The sequence below is a fragment of the Cetorhinus maximus genome, chromosome 12 (genome assembly GCF_964194155.1).
Source record: "Cetorhinus maximus chromosome 12, sCetMax3.hap1.1, whole genome shotgun sequence".
In the NCBI taxonomy this organism is placed as follows: domain Eukaryota; kingdom Metazoa; phylum Chordata; class Chondrichthyes; order Lamniformes; family Cetorhinidae; genus Cetorhinus; species Cetorhinus maximus.
Genome location: NC_135890.1, coordinates 23,582,817 through 23,600,146, shown reverse-complemented (window position 1 = coordinate 23,600,146; position 17,330 = coordinate 23,582,817). Strand labels below are relative to the sequence as shown.

Sequence of the window (17,330 nt, the reverse complement as noted above, 5' to 3'; positions counted from 1 at the left end):
CATATAGTCTTTAAATAATCTATGCCAACTCTTTGGGTTGCATAATGTGTTACTTGGTTTGTATGTATCCATTGGATATGAGCAGTCTGAAGAGTGGTAACAGCTGTTTTACAGACTAGTAGAAAGTATTCAGTGGTGTTCGCCAGTGGTTAGTATTAGCTAGGACCAATGGTTTTTTTGTTGTATATTAATGACCAGGACTGGGTTATACAGAGCATGATTTTAAAGTCTTCGGAGGAAAGAAAACTTAAATAGTAAACAGTGAGGAAGATAATAACAGACTTCAGAATGGCATAGACAGATGGATAAAATGGCTAGACACATGGCAGATGAAATGTAACACAGAAGTGTGAAGTGACACTTTTTGGCATGAAGAATGAGGAGAGGCAACCCAAACTAAACAGTGTAATTTTAAAGGGGATCCAGGAACAGAGAGCTGGGGTACATGTACAAAAATATTTAACAAAGGCAGGATAAGTTGAGAAGGCTGCTTAAAAAAAAATCCTTGGCTTTATTAATAGAGACCGCTATGGCTCACTTGGTAGTGCTCTTGCCTTTGAACCTAACTTCAAACCTCACTCCAGCACATGACTACAGAAATCAAGGCTGACTTGCTGCACTGTCAGAAGTGCCATCTTTTGGGTGAGATATTAAACTGAAGCCCCATCTGCTCGCTCTGATGGATTTAAAAGATCCAATGACACTTTTTGAAGAAGAGCAGGGGAGTTATTTATCCCTCAATCAATATCACACAACAGATTATCTAACCATTATCAAATTGCTCTTTGTAGGAGTATGCTGTGTGCAATTGGCTGCTGCATTTCCTACATTACAAAAGTGACTACACTTCAAAAATTACTTCATTGTCTGTAAAGTGTGCAAATCCTTTTTTAATAGACTACAGAAGCAAGGGAATTATGCTAAACATTTATAAATCGTTGGCTAGGCCTCAGCTAGGGTATTGCGTCTAATTCTGGTACTCCACTTTAGGAAGGATGTCAAGGCCTCGGAGAGGGTGCAGAGGAAATTGACTGGAATAAGTGACAGCTCGTTGCCTCGTTCTATTAGCCGATTGAGATTCTCTGTCTCTCTACACAGTCGCATCTTATTGCAATCAGTCTATTTGGTGAAAGTTTTAGCGCCACAGTGAAAATGGGAACTGATGCTTGAAAGCAAGGTCTGACCACAGTCCAAGAGTTACTGGACCTTTTAACTCTGCACTCTCTAAGTGGAATTCAGAGTCTGTACTGCTTTGGAGTTAACAGAGCATTTGAGTGGAGTCCAACAGCGAGAATTGGGGTCAGCCACAGTTCAGTGTAAATTTATAATCCACTCCCAACAAACCTCGCTGCAGATACGATAGGGTTTTTTTTCTGCTGAAAGGGAAAGGGTTAATGAAGGTCTCTTCCCCCTTGGATTAGCCCGAGGGACCGAGTTGAAATGACAATGTTGAAAGTATTTGCTCGAGGCAGCCGGTTGCCTGACTTGCGCTGGGGAGCACTCTGGTGTAGTGCTGTGTCACTCAGCACCATTACCAGGCCTGCCGGCAGCTCTTGGCACAGTGATGACAAACTGACTTCCAAAAATAGCTCAGTGGTGGGAAGCCTTCATCCCCTCAAACTCTCTGAGCATGCTCGGGAAATTAGCAGAAATGTGCCAGAGTTCCTAATGTACACGGGAAAAGATTGTCACTTGGACTGAGAGGCAGAGGCGAGAAGCAGTTTGTGTGTGAGGGGAGCCCACCGACAATGTCTACCTTGAAGGCGGGTGAGAATTATTTTAATATGCGTTTGACTCGTTTGTGCGATGCATCAACCAATTCCTGCATGTCTACTCCAGTTCTTGGTTTAAACGTTAAAACTGCCAGCGATTTAACAATACAGAAAAAGCACAAGCAACGTTAAACTGTTTAAAATTGTCATTTTCTGCATTGCAATCTATTGGATGTTTTAGTATTTACAAGGAATTTTTTTTTGCTGCAGGTTGAGATAAAATCTTCAATGTATTCCCGAAGGGTTCAGTCTTTAGATTGTTTCCCAGTATCAGGTACCTGGTGCAGTAAACACACGACCAGCAACAGCACAGACGGACCCAAGCACATTTAACTTTACTTTTTCCTAGTTCTTCTTGAAAAACCTCAAGTCTCACTGGGGTACGGTTCCACACGCACTGACTCTCACTGGGGTACGGTTCCACACGCACTGACTCTCACTGGGGTACGGGTTCCACACGCACTGACTCTCACTGGGGTACGGGTTCCACACGCACTGACTCTCACTGGGGTACGGTTCCACACGCACTGACTCACTAGGGTACGGTTCCACACGCACTGACTCACTAGGGTACAGTTCCACACGCACTGAATCTCACTGGGGTACGGTTGCACACGCACTGACTCACTGGGGTACGGTTGCACACGCACTGACTTTCACTGGGGTACAGTTCTCCAGACACTGACTCTCACTGGGGTACAGTTCCACACGCACTGACTCTCACTGGGGTACAGTTCCACACGCACTGACTCTCACTGGGGTACAGTTCCACACGCACTGACCCTCACTGGGGTACGGTTCCACACGCACTGACTCTCACTGGGATACAGTTCAATGGACACTGAGTTTAATTGGGGTACAATTCCACACATACTGACTCTCACTAGGGTACAAGTTCCACAGGCACTGACTCTCACTGGGGTGTTTCACAATTAAATGATCCTTGCTGAATTCCCCCTTTTCACCTACAATCGTGGACTGTCCGCTTCCCTTTGACCCTAACAATCACACACAGCAGGAGGTGATGGTCATTCCCACCTGACCCGGGAACCTTGGGGCCTGTTTTGCTCTCAGAACTGTCCGTAATAAGGTCAGTGACTTGGGCTCTTGCTGTTCCATTGGGTGAGTTCCACACTCCGGTCTTCGTAGCTTTGAACATTTCAGTAAGACGGTAGGTGGGCGTGTTGCTGCTGGGTCAGGGAGTTCATTTGTGGAACAGCCAAACACAGCAGGAGGGATGTGGGCTCCACCTGAGCTGCTTTCACCTTTATGGGCAGGATGTAAGGAGGGGGAGTGGGGAAATCAGTTACTGATGGTTAAACAGTGGACCTTGCTGGAAGGTCTTCCTGTGGGGAAAGGCAGGGCGAGCTGTGATGCCTCATACAGTGGAATGTCCCCACGACACTCAGACAGCCCTCATATTAAGGATTACCATTGGGGAAGGTAGAGAAAGTGGATGATGCTCGTGGAAATATATTCGGGAGAGAGTCAGCATCTTCAGGGCAGGGGGAGGAGAGAGGAGCCGAGTGTTGGTGAAGGGACAAGAAACGGGTGATAGGCTGCAATTGTTCGCGACCCAGTTCTGGTTGGATGAAACTTTGCCTTGAGTTTGGCTCCAGTAGCAGCTTTGAAATCGCCGTTCCCCCAGCAGGGGTTTGAATGGCCTGAAATTGCATCGTTCCTAATTGAGGCTGTTTGTAGCAGGCTAGCATTTGGTTTAAAGGGGCCTCTCCTGCGGAGGAGGCTGTCGGCAGCTTGACTGTGATTATAGACCCTGCTCAGTGGTTACCATGACGACGATATTGCTCAGAATTCGTCAAGGCAGAGAATAGAACATCATTACCCAGCAACACAACACATCTGCAGGCGTCGGGGCTGTTGACTGCCACAGACTTCACGGAGTCATTGGGGTAGTTCAACCTGCACATCCAATCCCTGGCTCTCCGCCAGATCACTGGGAGCCAAGGCTACCTCCCCTTCCCACTCCTGTGATCCTCACTCTTTCCTCCTCTTTACACTAACCTCAGCCTTCTACATTCTACTGCCATTCTGGATCCATATAGAATACAAAAGCAAGGAAGTTATGATGAAATAAAAACAAAAAACTGCGGATGCTGGAAATCCAAAACAAAAACAGAATTACCTGGAAAAACTCAGCCGGTCTGGCAGCATCGGCGGAGAAGAAGAGTTGACGTCAACTCTTCTCCGCCGATGCTGCCAGACCTGCTGAGTTTTTCCAGGTAATTCTGTTTTTGTTTTGAAGTTATGATGAACCTTTGTAAAACACTGGTCTGGCCTCAACTGGAGCATGGTATCCAATCCTGGGCGCCACACTTTAAGAAGTATATGACGGTTTTCGAGAGGGTGCAGAAAAGATTTATGAGAATGGTTCCCTTATGAGGGACTTCAGTTATATGGATAGATAGGAAAAACTGGGGCACTTCTCCTTAGAGAAGAGAAGATTAAGAGGAAATGTGATAAATCATGAGAGGTCTGGACCCAGTAGGTGGTCAGAAACTGTTCCCATTGGCAGAAAGGTCAAAATTCTAAGGACAGAGACTTAAAGTGATTTGCAAAAGATCCAAAGGCTGCATCAGGAAAAATTTTTTATGCAGTGAGTGGTTACGATCTGGAATGTGCTGCACTGAAAGTGTGATTCAATTGTGGCTTTCAAAAGGGAATTGAATAAGCCCTTGAAGTGAAAAAATTGCAGGGCAACGGGAAAAGAGTGGGGAAGTGGGACGAGCTAAATTCCTCATGCAGAGAGCCGGCACAGATGTGACAAACTGAACAACTTCCTTCGTGCTGTAACTATTCTGACTTTTCCATGGATTGTTCCTGTACCTTCAATTGTTTTCTGTCTTCAGTTCTGACCTCTATCTTCCCTTTAGCTGTTTCCTTGCTAACATTTTGATCCTCCCACCATCCGTTAATCATCTCTTAAAGGTATGTGGCACCTCTAATCCATCCAATAGTTGAACTATTGTCCCTCTTTAATCGCTCTATTATCGCTGGTATCATCCTACCTCAAACCAAAGCTCTCATACAAAAAACAGAAAATACTGGAAATGCTCAGCAGGTCTGGCAGCGTCTGTGGAGAGAGAAACAGTGTGTTTCAGGTTGATGACCTTTCATCAGGTGGGAAACATTAAAACTGTTTTTCTGTCTCCTCAGATGCTTCCAGACCTGCTGAGCATTGATAGCATTTTTCCATTTTTAATTTGAATTTCCGGCATCGGCAGATATTTTGCTTTGGTATTGGTGTTTCTAACATTTGATTTTGGCCTGTTTAACAATTTCCCTTCATAGAGTCTGTGCCTCACATTGGTTGATCTGATATCTGCCCTCACCCACAGTCTGCTCCACAACAGAAGAAGGTTGTATGTAAGGTTTTGGTGGTGCATGAGATGGCATTGTAACTTCATTCCAGGAGAGAGATCCTTGTATCCGACCCTGTGCCAAAGAATAACACCCAGATCGGTGGAATTGGTGCTTCAGAGAAAGCAACGTGCAGTTGTACATTGAACTGTATCTGAGTGGAGAGGCTGATTATCAGCATACTTCAGGGAATATTATCTTTTCAATTATACAGAAATGGGTAGCGTATAGAAGTAGGAGGGGACCAAGGATATTTGAGATATTAGAGGTGATGGTGCAGGAGCAGGAAGAGAAGCCATTGCAGGTGATTCTTTGGCTATGGATGGATAAAAATGGAACCAGGTGAGTACAGTTCCACCTAGTTGGATGATGGTGAAGATTGGTTGAAGGAGAATGTTGCAGTCAACATGTCAAAGGCTGCAAACAGGTCAAGAAGCATGAGGCATAGAAGCATAGTTTATCATTGTCACAGTCACATAAAATGTCAGTTGTGATGTTAATAAGAGGCAATTCAGCACTGTGGCAGGTGCAGAAACCTGATTGGAGGGATTCACGCATGAAGTTTCAGGAAAGATGGGCACAGATTCGGGAGGCAACAACATGTTCAAGAGGAAAGGGAGGTTGGAATTGTGGCAATAGTTTAAAAGGAAAGGAGTGGTCAAGGGTTTGTTTTTTTGAGGCTAGACATGAGGATACATTTGAAGGAAACAGTGATAGTACCTGAACAATAAACAACTAACAATATAAATTAACATGGGAGCCAAGAAGGGAAGTTGGATGGCCAGCAGTTTAGTGGGAATAGGGTCAAGGGAGCAGGCGCACCCTTTAACACACAGTTTGTAGGCACTTAACAGTAACTATACTTTTGGGCAGAGTATTAATCAAGAAATAAGAGAAACTTAAAACAAAGTGTGATAATCATATGGAGTTTTAACCATATAACTGAACAAATGAAACCAGCAAAAAAAAAATTTGGAGGATGAGTTCATGGAATGTATTCAAAGCAGTTTCCTAGAACAATATGTTGTGGAACCAATCAGGGAAGAGGTTATTTTAGATCTTGTTTTGTGTAATGAGAGAGGATTAATTACTAAACTCGTAGTAAAAGATCCTCTGGGAAAGAGTGACCATAATAGTATAGAATTTCACATTAAGTTTGAGAGTGTTGTGCATCAGTCTGGAACTGGAATATTGAACTTAAACTAAATCAATTACATGGGTATGAGGGGGTGAGCTGGCTAAAGTAGATTAGGAAAGTTAGATTAAAAGGTTTGGAGATAGATGAAAATGGTGATCATTTAAAAATATGTATATAATTCTCAATGAATCTACATTCCACTGAGAAATAAAAACTCCATGATAAAAAATATTCTTCTGTGGTTAACTACAGAGGTTAAGGATGGTGTTGGATTAAAATAAATTTAAAGTACTGCCAAGAAGAGTAGCAAACCTAAAGATTAGAAGAGGCTAAGGATGGCTAAAAAATTGATAGAGAGACAAAACAGAATATGAAACAGAATGTACTAAAATGAAAAGTGTAATGAAAATCAGTGCGAGTCCTTGAGAGACTGAGACAACAGGAAATAAGGAAATAGCAGAGACATTAAACAAACAACATGAACCTGTCTTCACTGTAGAAGACACTAAACACATACCAAAAATAATGGCGAACCTAGGGTCTAATGAGAGTGAGGGATTTAAAGTAATGAATATTAGTAAAGAAAAATCATGAGAGAAATTCATTTGACTGAAAGTTGGCAAATCCCCTGGACCTGTTGGCCTACATCCTTGGGTTCTAAAAGAGGTCGCTGCAGAGATAGTGGATGCACTAATTGTGATCTTCTAAAAATTTGCGATATCGGGAATGGTCCTAGTGGATTGGAAGGCAGCAAATGTAAAACTGCTATCCAATAAAAGAGAGAGAGAGAGAGAAAGCAGGGAATTAAAGGCCAGTTAGTCCGAGTCATTTGGAAAATGCTGAAATCCATTATTAATGAAGTGGTAAAAGGGGGCTTAGAAAATCGTAATATGATTGAGCAGAGCCAACATGACTTTATAAAAGAAAAATTCATGTTTGACCAATCTATTAGAGGTTTTTGAGGATGTAACTGGCAGGTAGTTAAATCGGAGCCGGTGGATATAGTATATTTGAATTTTTCAAAGGCGTTTGATAAGGTGCGGCACTAAAGGTTGTTGCATAAGATATGGGCTCATGGAGCTGGTGGGGGGCAGTATATTAGCATTGACACAAAATTGGTTAAAGGACAGAAAACAGAGTGGGAACTAATGTGTCCTTTTCAGATTGGCAAGCTGTTACTAGTCGAGTGACCATAAGACGTAGGAGCAGAAGTAGGCCATTCAGCCCATTGCATCTGCTTCACCATTCAATGAGATCATGGCTAATCTGATAATCCTCAACTCGACTTTCCTGCCTTGTCCCCATAATCCTTGATTCCTTTACTGATTAAAAATCTGTCTATCTCAGCCTTGGATATAATTAACGACCCAGCCTCTACAGCCCTCTGTGGCAAAGAATTCCACAGATTGACTACCGTCTGAGAGGAGAAATTCCTCATTATTTCTCTTTTAAATGAGTGCCCCCATACTCCGAGATTATGCCTTCTGGTCCTAGAATCTCCCATAAGGGGAAGTAATCTCTCAGCATCTACACTGTCAAGCCCCCTAAGAACCTTATATGTTTCAATAAGGTCACCTCTCATTCTTCTAAACTCCAATGAATACAGGCCCAACCTATCCTCATAAGAAAATTCCTCCATACCCGGGATGAACCTAGTGAACCTTCTTCGGACTGCCTCCAATGCCAGTATATGTTTCCAAAATTGGGGACCAAAATTGTTCACAGTATTCTAGGTGTGGTCTAACTTTTGCCTTGTATAGTTTTAGCAAGACTTCCCTATTTTTATGCTCCATTCCCTTTGAAATAAAGGCCAGCATTCCATTTGCCTTCCCTATTACCTATTGAACTTGTATGTTAGCTTTTTGGGATTCATGCACAAGGACTCCCAAATCCCTCTGTGCTGCAGCCTGCTGCAGTCTTTTCCATTTACATAATATTCAGCTCCTCTATTCTTCCTGCCAAAGTGCATAACCTCACATTTCCCCACATTATATTCCATCTGCCAAGTTTTTGCCCACTCACTTAAGTTGTCTATATTCCTCTGTAGGCTCCTTGTGTCAACCTCACCACTTGCCTTCCCACTTATTTTTGTGTCATCTGCAAACCTGGTGATAGTATATTCACTTCCCTCATCTAAGCCATTAATATATAGTAAATAACTGAGGCCCCAGCACTGATCCCGGTGGCACTCTACTAGTTACAGGTTGCCATCCATAAAATGCCCCCCTTATCCCAACTCTGTCTTCTATTAGTTAGCCAATCCTCTATCCATGCTAATATACTACCTCCAACACCATGGGCTCTTATCTTATTAAGTAACCTTATGTGCGGTACTTTATCGAACGCCTTTTGGAAATCCAAATATATTACATCTACTGGTTCCCATTTATCTATCCTGCTTGTTACCTCCTCAAAGAATTCAAATAAATTTGTTAGGCATGATTTCCCCTTCATGAAGCCATGCTGACTCTGCTTGATTATATTTTGCATTTCTAAATGCTCTGCTGTTACATCCTTTACAATAGACTCCAACATTTTCCCAATGACAGATGTTAAGTTAATTGGCCTATAGTTACCTGTTTTTTGTCTCCCTTCCTTTTTGAATAAGGGTGTTACATTGGCCGTTCTCCAATCCTCTGGGACTTTTCCAGAATCTAAGGATTCTTGAAATATTACTACCAGTGCATTCACTATCTCTATAGCTACTTCCCTTAATATTCCTCGGATGCAACCCATCAGGTTCAGGGGACCTATCAACTTTTAGCTCCATTATTTTCCTTTGTACTTTTTCTCTAGTGATAGTTATTGTATTTATTTCTTCCCCCACTTTTACCCCTTGATTACTTAGTATTTTTGGAATGTTATTAGTATCTTCTACCATGAAGACTGAAGCAAAATATTTATTAAACTCCTCTGCCATTTCCTGGTTCCCCATTATTATTTCCCAGCATCATTCTCTAAGGGGCCTATGTTCACTTTGGCCTCTCTCTTCCATTTTATATATTTAAAGAAGCTCTTCCTGTCCATTTTTATATTACTTGCTAGTTTATCCTCAAAGTTTATTTTCTCCCTCTTTATTTTTTTGGTCATCTTTTATTGGTTTATAAAACTCTCCCAAACCTTTGGCTTACAACTAAACTTTGCCACATTGTATGTTTTTTCTTTCAATTTGATACTGTCCTTAACTTTCTTGGTTAACCATGGTTGGTTTATCCCCTTCCATGAATCTTTCTTTTTCACTAGGATATATCTTTGTTGAAAGTCATGAACTATTTTCTCAAACGTCTGCCATTGTTCATCAACCGTCTTTTCTGCTAAACTGCTTTGCCAGTCCAACTCCGCCCTCATTCCATTGTAATCACCCTTATTTAAGTTTAGCACATTTGTTTCTGACCCAAGTTTCTCACTCTCAAACTGAATGCTAAATTCTACAATATTATGACCACTGTTTCCTAGGATCCTTTACTCTGAGAACATTTATTAAACCTGCCTCATTACACATTACCAAATCCAAAATAGCCTGATCCCTAGTAGGATTCACAACATATTGTTCTAGGAAACAGTCCCAAATACACTCAGTGAATTCTTGCTCGTATCTACCTCTGCCAATTTGATTTTCCCAATCTACGTGAAGATTAAAGTCACCCATGATTAATGTACTGCCTTTTTTACATGCCTTCATTATCTCCTGATTTATTCTCTGTTCTACAGTATAGCTACTGTCAGGGGGCATATAGACTACTCCCAAAAGTGTTCTCTTCCCCTTGTTATTTCTTACCGCTGCCCATATGGATTCTACATCTTCTGATCCAAGATCCTTTCTTGCTTCCATACTTATTCCAACTCATACTAACAAAACTATCCCACCACCCTTTCCTTCCTGCTTGTCCTTTCAAAAAGTTACATGCCCCTGAATATTTAGTTCCCAGCTTTGATCTCCTTGTAACCCCGTCTCCGTAATGGCTATAGGATCATACCCATTAACCTCTATTTGTGCCATTAATTAATTTATTTTGTTCCGAATACTACGTGCATTTAAGTAAAGGGCCATTAACTTTGCCTTTTTATAATTTTTTCCCCCTTTGACCCCATTTACTGCTGTTTTTTCATGTTTGTACACTCTGTTCCTTCCTGTCACACTCTGGGTATCATTACCAAAATAGCTGCCCTGCAATGCTGCCATATCCTTTTGCTTTGTATCCCCTTTCCCGCAAGGATCAGTGCTGGGCCTCAGCTATTTACAATCTATATTAATGACTTGGATGAAGTGTAATGTATCCAAGTTTACTGACAATATGAAGCTGCAAGGAAGATGCATAGAGGCTGCAAAGAGATATAGACAGGTTAAGTGAGTGGGAAGATGGAGTATAATTTGAGGAAAATTGAGGTAGGTACCACCTTTGTAGGAAGAATAGAAAAAAAACATTTTTTAAATGATGAGAAACTAGTAATGTTGGTGTTCAGAGAAATTTGGGTGTCCTTGCACAAGAAACATTGGAGGTTAACAAGCAGGCACACAGCAAACAATTACGAAGGCAAGTGGTATGCTGGCATTTATAGCAAACTGCTTGGAGTGCAAGAGTAACAAGTCTTGCTACAATTTTACAGGGCTTTGGTAAGACCACACTTGGTGCACTGTGTACAGTTTTGGTCTCCGTACCTAAGGAAGGATATACTTGCTTTAGAGGTGGCGCGATGAATGTTCACTAGATTGATTCCTGTGATAGGAAGATTGTTCTATTAGTAGAGATTGAGTAGAATGGGTCTATAGCCTCTGAAGTTTAGAATAATATGAGGTGATCTCATTGAAGCACTTAAATTCTGAGAGAACTTGACAGGGTAGATGCTGAGAGGCTGTTTCCGCTGGCTGGAGAGTCTAGAACTAGGGGGCACAGTCTCAGAATAAGCGGATGGCTATTTAAGACTGAGATGAGAAATTTCTTCACTGAGCGGGTTGTCAATCTTTCGGATTCTGCACCCCCGGACTGTGAATGCTCAGTTGTTTGATATATTCAAGGGTGAGATAGATAGAGATTTGGACTCTAAGGAAATCATGAGATGTGGAGTTCGGGAAGGAAAGTGGAGTTGGGAGGAGAATCAGCCATGGTTATATTAAATGTTGGAGCAGCCAGGGGGAGCCCAATGGCCAACTCCAGCTCCTATTCCTATGTTCTTTCATGTATGCACAGACATATATACACTCATACACACACAAATACACGTGAACACAAATAGCACGCGTTTCAGTTCCTGGGTTCTGCTTTCATTCCTAATTTCCACTAATTTGATTCCATTTCTCCCAACAGTGGCTCACAACTTCCTTGTGACTTCAGTCCAACTGTGCCTCTCTAATGAGGGAACCCCAGCTTCGGAATCACAGTATGTATCAGACAATACCTCCCAGACACTGACCCTGGGGTATTGAATCGCAGTACATAAACGACAGTACCCCAGGCACTGAACCCCGAGGGTTAGAATCTCAGTACGGAACAGACAGCACCCCGGTAGACACTGAACACCATCTCCTTCAGTCCAGCCTTGCTGCCCCCTCCACCCTCACCAGACATCAAATATGAGCAGCACATCAACTTCTTCATCTTCAAGATCATGACAGTTTATGCAGCTGCCTCTTACCCTTCCAATCACTCCTAGCCCCTGACTTCCCCCTTAGTCTTTCACCCATGGAGACCAGGATCTGTTTCTCCACTTTGCATCTCCAAGCTCAACTTGTCAAAATGTTTCACTTCATGTTTTGAACCCTCTTCCTTGGCCCCCATGCTAAGTGACATTGAAATTTCCTATTGGCCTTCTCTCCCCTTCAAACCGTTGCCCCCAATCTACCCCCCAAGCATCCGATCTCTAACCAGGGCTGAAGAATTTCAGCTATGGAGACTGGAGAAGCTGAGAATATTCTCTCAGCAGTGATGGTTAAGGGAAGATTTAATAGTGGTGTTCAAAATCATGGAGGGTTTTTGATAGAATAAATAAGGAGAAACTGTTTTCAGTGGCAGGAGGGCTGGTAACCAGAGGACACAGATTTAGGTGATTGGTCATCCTGATAAAAGACTGAGCTACAATTAAACGCCTCAATTAGAATTGATCTAATTGACCAGTGGGGCGATGAGAATTTTATTTACTCGGCAAGTTGTTAAGATCTGGAAAGCACTACCTGAAAAGGTGGTGGAATCAGATCTAGAATAACTTTCAAAAGGGAATTGGATAAGTACTTAGAAAGGAAAAAATATGCAGGGCTGTGGGGAAAGAGCAGGGATCTAATTGGTTAGCTCTGTCAGGATGGCTTGAAGGTTCACCGCCTGTGCTGCAGGATTCTATGATTTTGCCTTTCCTCTTTGAGGTCCTCAGTCTTGTAATTGCATCTAGCTCTTTGTCCATCTTTTCTGAACTCTCTTTGCTCAAATCCTTAAAGTCCATGGACCTTGCCACAAAATCTGCCCCCTTGCCATTGATAACTGTCCAACTATTCTCCAAGACCTAGCCGCACCATTTTCTATCTTGGCATTATATTTGATCATGGGGAGAGCGCTAGACCTCACATTTTGTCTATCACTAAGAGGTTAATTCAATCTACGCAACACTGCTTAGTCACATCTTTACCTTTTAAATTTGAGATGGATAGATTTTTGCTAGACAAGGTTATAAAAGGATAAGGAGCCAAGACAGGCAGATGTCTATAGATCAACCAAAATCTCATTGAATGGCTGAGCAGGCACAAAGGATTGAATGGCCCTCCTGTTTGTATAAATGTCCTTGTCAGCTCCAACCTGACTGTTTCACTGCCGACCTTGTTGGCCTTCCATCCTATATAAACTGCAATGTGTACAAAACTACAAAACAACATTCCTAATTTCTGGAATTGCATGGCCTTTGGGACAATATTCACAATTTGTGGGGCTGCATGGCATTGTGCAAATGTAATCCAGTGCTGGTCTATGAGGAACTGTGGAGGTGTGCAGCAACATATTTTAGAAAAAAAAGTGGGAATGGGAGTGAAAACTCTATGGAGAAACCCTGTTGCACCAAATAGATCAACTGGCCAATCATCTTAGTGTGCTGTGTGCAAAATGGTACTGCGTTTTCAGACACCTCCTTTTGAGATGTTGCTGAGAGATCTGATAATACCCTGAGTAACTGCAGTCTATTTTTCCTTAGGTGACCAGTTGCTAAACTGGACGCATGACTTCAGACACTGCCTGTCAAATTGTCAGCCGTTAAGAAAGGATTTGAGTTCAAGGGTAGGTTAAAATCATAATGGTTGAGGATTTGCTCAGTGCAAAGACTGGACGAGGACCGAAACTTACATTATACAGCGTCTCCCACAATCTGAGAACACTACAAAGTTCTTCACAGTCAATAAATTACTTGTTAAAAGGCAATCCCTGTTGTTTTGTAGGCAAATGTGGCAGCCAATGTGTGATCAGCAAGTTTCCACAAACAGTAAAGAAATTAATCATGGAATGATACAGCACAGAAGAAGGCTATTTGGCCCATCATACCTATGCTGGCCCATTGAAAGACCAATCTAATTAGTCCCGCTACTCTTTCCCCCCAGCCCTACAAATTTCTTCTTCTCAAATGTTTACCAATTCTCTTTCGGAAATTACTGTTGAATTTGCTTCCACCATCCTTTCGGTCAATGCATTCCAGGTCATAAAAAAAAATCCTCATCTCCTCCTGTCAGATTCTTCCCTCTCCAACATCAGATGGTGATGTCAATCCTCTTGGTTTCCTTAACTTCACACAAGAGTTCAAACACTATGTTACTCACTGTCTGTAAGTCACTCCCAGACATTTTGCAGGGAAATAACAATAGACTGGTCAGGTTGGCAGAAACATGACAAATGGCATTCAATCTGGAGAACTGTGAGGTATTGCATTTGGGGAAGGCTAACAAGGCAGCGGCATACAAAATATATGGTTGGATGCTGGGAAGTGTAGAAGAACAGAGGGATCTTGGAGCACATGTCCAAGGATCCCTCAAGGTAGCTTGACATGTAGATAAGGTCATTAAGAAAGCATATGGGATACTTGCCATTATTAATTGAGGCACAGAATATAAGAGCTGGGAGATTATGCTGGAACTGTATAAAATACTAGTTAGGTCACAGCTGGAGTATTGCGTACAGTTCTGGTCATGACACTATAGGAAAGGTGCAATTGCACCAGAGAGGGTACAGAGGAGATTTGCGAGGATATTACCTGGACAGGAAAATTTTAGTTATGTGGAAAGATTGGATAGACTAGGGTTGCTTTTTTTGGAACAAAGGAGGCTGAGGGGTAAAACCTAACTGAAGTGTATAAAATTATGAGGGGTCTAGAGAGAGTGGATAGGAGGGCCATAATGCCCTTGGCTGAGGGGTCCATAACCAGGAGGGCACAGATTTAAGGTAAGATGTAAGGCATTTAGAGGGGATTCGAGGGGAAAGCTTTTTACCCAGAGGGTGGTGGGGATCAGGAACGCTCTTCCTGAAAGGGTGATAGAGGCAGAAACCCTCATAACATTTTAAAAAGTACTTGGATATGCACTGGAAAGTGGGATTAGGCTGGATGCTGCTTGCTGGCTGGCGTGGATACAATGGGCTGTAAATGCTGTAAATTTCTGATTCTATGATCTGAAACTTACTCCCAGACATAGATTCCTGTTTGTAACTCATTCTCAGACATTGTTTTGCCTTATCTGCTCTTTTTAGCACTGTACCTTGAAATGCATTGAAAAAAGATAGACAGCTGGTAATGTAAGGTCGTACCAGATTATACAATGTAGCAGTTTATGGATATATTGTGAAAGTCCAATTTGTGATGCTAGGCCCTTGTCTATTTTTGATCCAACTCAGACAAAAGGAAGCTTCATTGTTTTGATAAAGGATTTGAAAGAAATAAGTCCATTTGTGAGTTCACCATACAACATGTTGCTACCTAAATATATAACATCATAATTCTGTAGGTCTGTAGAAGAGATGCATTTAATCCTGTGAATTAGGGCCACTAGTTTTCCCACTGCAGAAACACACTACTTTGGTTTAACACTACTCCAAGAACTCTTGGAGTTTCTGTTTACACTGGGAATAGTCTGGCTTCCTTCACCAGACTCGTACGTATGTGAGTAAAAGATGACTGCTGCTCGTGGTTCCTTTTTATTGAAAAAGCAATGATTTAGTTCTTTCTGTTCCTCTCTGTCTCCTCTTCCTCCAACTCTATGGAAGTGTTCAACCGTGAGTTAAACTGAAATGGAAGTTTAAAGTTAGTGATTGTAGTGCCAGCTCTGTAGTGACATCCATTTAATGCCGCTAAACAGGTTGGGTTGACTGGACTCATGTTGGTATCTTTCACTTCATACAATGTAGGAATGTTTGTCTGAGTTGTGATTAATCCCCACCATCCTCTGCTGAGGAGTAAAGTATAATCTTTCCTTCATTTCTGCGTTATACTTCCCTTAAAGAAAAGAGAATGCTGGGGAGTGGGGGGGGCGGGGGGTGATGGGCGATGGTGGGGTGTGGAGGAGGGTGGGTGAGGTGGAGGAATTCCAACAAGAGGTCTTTAAGATTATGAAACGTTTACCCTATCAAAACCTAGAGATGGCTCTAATTGTGAGGGAAGACCAAAATGAGGAGCCTGAAACATAGAATTGTCACCAATAAATTTAAAAGGGAATTTGGAAGAAACTACTTTACCTAGAGTGGTTAGAATCTGGATCTCATGATCACATCGGGGAAACTCGACAAATGAGGAAGAAAGGCAAAGAAAGATATGCCAATGAGATGAAGTAGGGTGGGAGGAGGTGCGTATGGAATATATATACAATAGCATAGATCAGTTGGATCAAATGGCCTGTTCCTGTATATGATATATGATTCCTGCCTGTAACTCACTCCCAGACATCACTTTCTGTTTGTAAATAATGTTACTAAAGTCACTAATGACATCCTATATGACTGTGAGAAAGGCAAATTTTCCTTTTTCATCCTTGACCTGTCTGCAGCCTTTGATATGATTGACCACATCATTCTCCCCCAACACTGTCGTCCAGCTGGGTGGGATTGCTCTCACCTAGTTCCATTCTTATCTATTTCACTGTAGCCAGAGAATCACTATTAATGGTTTCTCTTCCTGCTCCTGCACCTTTACCTCTGGTGTCCCCCAAGAAGCTATTCTTGGTTCCCCCCATTTTTTATCTACGTGCTGCCTCCTGGCGACATCGTTTGAAAGCATAATGTTAGTTTTAACATGTATACTGACGATACCCAGCTCTACCTCACCACTGTCTCTTTTGACGACTCCACTATTGCTAATTGTCAGAGTACTTGTCCGACTTCCAGTACTGGATGAGCAGAAATTTCCTCCAATTAAATATTGGGAAGACTGAAGTCATTGTTTTTGATCCCCAGTCCAAACTCTGTTCCCTAGCTACTGGCTCCATCCCTCTCTCTGGCAGCTGTCTGAGACCAAACCAGCCTGTTCTCAACTTTGGTGCCACATTTGACCCTGAGATGAGCTTTTAACCTCATATTTGTGTCATCACTAAAACTGCCTATTTCTACCTCCATTACATTGACCGACTTCACCCCTGTTTCTGCTCATCTGCTTCTGAAACTCTCATTGATGCCTTTGTTACCTCTAGATTCAATGTCTCCCATATTCTACCCTCTGTAAACTTGAAGTCATCCAAAACCCTGCTGCCTGTGTCATAACACACACCAAGTCCCATCCCTACCACCCCTGTGCTTGCTGACCTACATTGGCTCCTGGTAAAGCAAAAACTTAATCCTTAATCCTTAATTTCAAATCCCTTCATGGCCTCATCCCTCCCTATCCCTGTAACCTCCTCCAGCCCCACAACCCTTCAAGATATCTCCATTCATCTAATTCTGGCCTCTTGAACATCCCCAATTTTAATCACTCCACCACCGGTGCCTGTGCTTTAGTTGACTAGGTCCCAATCTCTGGAATACCCTCTCTACACCTCCCTGCCTCTACACCTCACTTTCCTTCTTTAAGACACTGCTTAAAAGTCACCTCTTTGAACA

At 42.3% G+C, this 17,330-nt stretch overlaps 1 protein-coding gene across 1 annotated transcript in view; it reads left to right on the top strand.

Moving 5' to 3' along the window:
* The first annotated feature begins 1,565 nt into the window (after nucleotides 1–1,565).
* Nucleotides 1,566–17,330, top strand: part of LOC144687286 (uncharacterized) — a 59,935-nt gene continuing 44,170 nt past the window's right edge. The window contains exon 1 of the mRNA XM_078553156.1: nucleotides 1,566–1,767. The gene's annotated coding sequence lies outside the window, so the exon portion shown is untranslated. The remainder of the gene's footprint in view (nucleotides 1,768–17,330) is intronic.